This window comes from Dipodomys spectabilis, unplaced genomic scaffold (assembly GCF_019054845.1).
Source record: "Dipodomys spectabilis isolate Male_0828 unplaced genomic scaffold, ASM1905484v1 ptg000108l, whole genome shotgun sequence".
In the NCBI taxonomy this organism is placed as follows: domain Eukaryota; kingdom Metazoa; phylum Chordata; class Mammalia; order Rodentia; family Heteromyidae; genus Dipodomys; species Dipodomys spectabilis.
The window spans coordinates 10,043,979-10,047,275 of NW_024870785.1; the positions used below are offsets into that span (position 1 = coordinate 10,043,979).

Below are 3,297 nucleotides of genomic sequence, written 5' to 3' on the forward strand. Positions count from 1 at the left end.
ATATCAGGGTCGTGTCTCCCGATTAGGCCTGGCCTACTCATGCCTGTTCATCTTGAGTCAGGCTCAAGAGACTTAGTGAAGGCAGAGATGCACTTTCCTGGCGAGGAGGAGATCAGATACCCCAGCACAACCTTGTCTCTTGTTGGCAGAATTTTTTTAAAAAGATGGGGAAAGAAGAATGAAGGGGACAGATGAAGGATAGAGAGAATGTGTGGGAGGAAGCAAGCACATGAACAAGAAAGGAAATGTCCAAAGCACAGAACTTGAATACCGAATTCTAATACCTCATTCTTCTCAGACCAAATTCTTCTTCTTCCCCTATGAACGGTCCTGCCTTTCCTCAGAAACAGAACAGCTATTAACTCACTACTCTTTGGTTCAACAGAAATTCAGTACCTCTTTTTATCCAAAAGTTCTTACACACACACACACACACACAAACACAGAGTTTCTTTCCCTCTCTGTGTTTATGTATGCATGTGTTTCTGTCAATACCTGTAGCCTTTGTGTTTCCCCACACTCCCTGAAAAACAAAAATAAAAAACTTCACAGGTGCAAACAATAAATCCATTTTTTTTTTGTCAGTCCTGGGGCTTGAACTCTGAGCCTGGGCACTGTCCCTCAGCTCTTCAGCTCAAGACCAGCTCTACCAGTTGAGCCACAGCACCATTTGCAGTTTTCTGGTGGTTAACTAGAGATAAGTGTCTCAAGGACTTTCCTGCCTGGGCTGGCTTTGAACTATGGTCCTCAGATCTCAGGCTCCTGAGTAGCTAGGATTACAGGTGTGAGCCACCAGCACCGGGCAGTAAATCCACTTTTGCAGCCCAGAACTCATTGTTGACTATGAGTTTTTGTAGGCACATGATTCGTGCAATAGTTGGCAATGGTGGGGGTTTGTTAACACATACAGATTGGCTCTGGAGAATAAAACTGATGGGCAAGCTAATTTATCTTCTGAGAAGTAAAAGCATTCCAGTTTTCAGGTGAAAACACAAAGATGGCTTTTTCAAGGATTCTATTTTGAGAACACGAGGTCTGGAGTTCAAGGTATTTTTTTTGACTGTGAGCAGATCACGTTGACAGTATTCAAATGTCCCAGAGTTCTGTTCTACTCCTCACTGCAACATAGGAATTACACTGCTGCCACCTTTTTCATGTGTAAGTGGTCAGCAGTTGAGAATCAGGCAGTTGGACTTCATCTTAAAAGTGATTTGCTTGAAGAAATGACATTTTCAAAGATCTTGGATGTGGGACTTTGGAGTTGTCAACAGTATTTCTACAACAGTGATCAAAGAAGCCCGAATATAAAATTTGTGGAAGGGGCACTAGAGATTGAACTCTGGACCTGGTGCTTTTGCTACTTGAGTTCTGGCTTTTGGTTAGTCAGTTGGACAGAGCAATCCTTAGATCTCAGCCTCCTGAGCAGTGCAGTGTGGCTTGAATTGTTTCTTTCAAAAAGGGCTATCCTGGATTTCACTTTGATGGGCAATGAAGGAATCACAACACGTGAAAATTATTAAGTAAAAACTTATTGTCTTCAAACATAAAAAGAAAAGAAGAGCTGGGGGCTTGGTTCAAGTGGTAGAGCTCTAGCCAAGCAAGCACAAGGTCCTGAGTTCAAACCCCAGTAAAAACAGCTAACAAAGGAATCTGATTTCTTCCCTCTGTATCTGCCCCTGCCAAAATCTTATGGACAGCACCAACTCCAAACAAAACTAGATTGCTGGGAGCCAGAGATACTAGAGCATTCTTTCTGCTCTGCTCTAACTGCCTCTCCCCCCCCTCCCCCCCCCCCCCAGATTGGGGCAGTGGGACTCCATGTGACATCTGGATTCTCTGGGCTTACCTTCCCTTTGTCTAAAGACAGGATTGATTGAATTTGTGATGCCCTCAAAGAAACCTGCTCTCTGCTACGTGTGCCTTAGGAAAGCGACAGAATAAGGGAATGCACAGCGATCTATGAAAACTGGTAACATTTAAAGAGGTTTGGGGTTTTTTTTGGGGGGGAGGGAGTTGGGTTTTAACAGTGACAACATCTTACAGCAAAGGAAATTTAGGCAATTTGACCTAGTAGTGGAGATGAAGATATAAAAAATGGTCAAGACTGAATGCTAAATGAAAGAGCATCCATCACCAGCTTCTTACCTAGAGAAATAAATGTTAAGACAGAGACTTCTGCACTGTTTTTTTTTTCTATTTCAAAGGATGCATGAATGATCCTTAAAAAAACATTGTTCTCTCCATTTACTGGGTCAGGAATGTCAAACCCTTTCTTTACCTTGTGGGAAAATAAGAGAGAAAAAGGAATACAGGGACTTGCAGCTCCGTGCGAAAGTGGGTAGGTAACAGGTTGCGAAACTAACTCTCAAAGGGCAATGTGAACCCCCCCAAGCAAAATGACGCCCCAGTCTCTCACCTCTCTTCCTGTAGTCCTCTGGTTCCATCATCTCCTTTCTTTTCTGGCTCCTTCTCACAGACAGATGGACACACGGAAGATGGAAAGGCAAGAAAGTACAGCTTCTGCTCAGCTGCTCTGGGCACTCCCTGGAAAACATGGTGGGCCCCCTTATTTAACAGTTTACCCCCGCCTCCTTTCCTCTATTTTAGCTCCACCCTGCAATGTCCCTCCCCCTAAACTTCAGTCTAATTCTTCTTTCCTTATTGGGAACAGCAGTGAAATTTGGTCAAGAGACCCAGGAGTGAATTCAATTGAGCAGTTATCAAATCAAACCTGCACAGAGCCTCCTGCAGGTGAATGCAGGAAGAGAGCCTTTCAAGTTCTTCAAGTTCTCTGGATTGAAACAAAGAGAGGAAGAAAGGAAAAAGGGAAGGATGGAAAGAAAAGTGAATAGTGGCTGACAGTGGAAACAAGAAGGAACATGGGACCAGGGAAAAGAAGAGGTCTTCATAATATTCTGCTCCTTCCATAAAAGCACTGAAACTAAGAAGGCAAATTTAAGATTTATTAAATGTGGGTGCTATGTAGCTAGATGTGTGTCATTCCCTAGGTTCCTCTGTACGTTTGGAAATTTTCATTAAAGCAAAACAAAACTAAGTATTTTTTTTCTTTAAAAAAAAGATAATAAATACAATTAATACTGTTTCAGTGTGTGATAACCAAAGACCCTATGATACAGCGTAGGAAGTGTGCAATTGCTCTGACAGAACAAGGATTTGCTCTTCCTTCCTTCCCTTCCTCCTCTCTCTCTTCCTCTCTCCCTTCCTTCCTCTCTTCTTCCCTCTTTCCTTTCTTCCTCCCTCCCCTTCTTTCCCTACCTCCTTCCTTCCTCCTCACCC

General features: G+C 43.1%; 1 long non-coding RNA gene across 1 annotated transcript; it reads left to right on the forward strand.

Moving 5' to 3' along the window:
• Positions 1 to 1,872: 1,872 nt before the first annotated feature.
• On the forward strand, positions 1,873 to 3,000 carry LOC122114684. Its single transcript, XR_006148598.1, has 4 exons — positions 1,873 to 1,969; positions 2,257 to 2,338; positions 2,477 to 2,556; positions 2,672 to 3,000. It is a non-coding gene; the product is annotated as an uncharacterized LOC122114684 (long non-coding RNA).
• Positions 3,001 to 3,297: the final 297 nt, after the last annotated feature.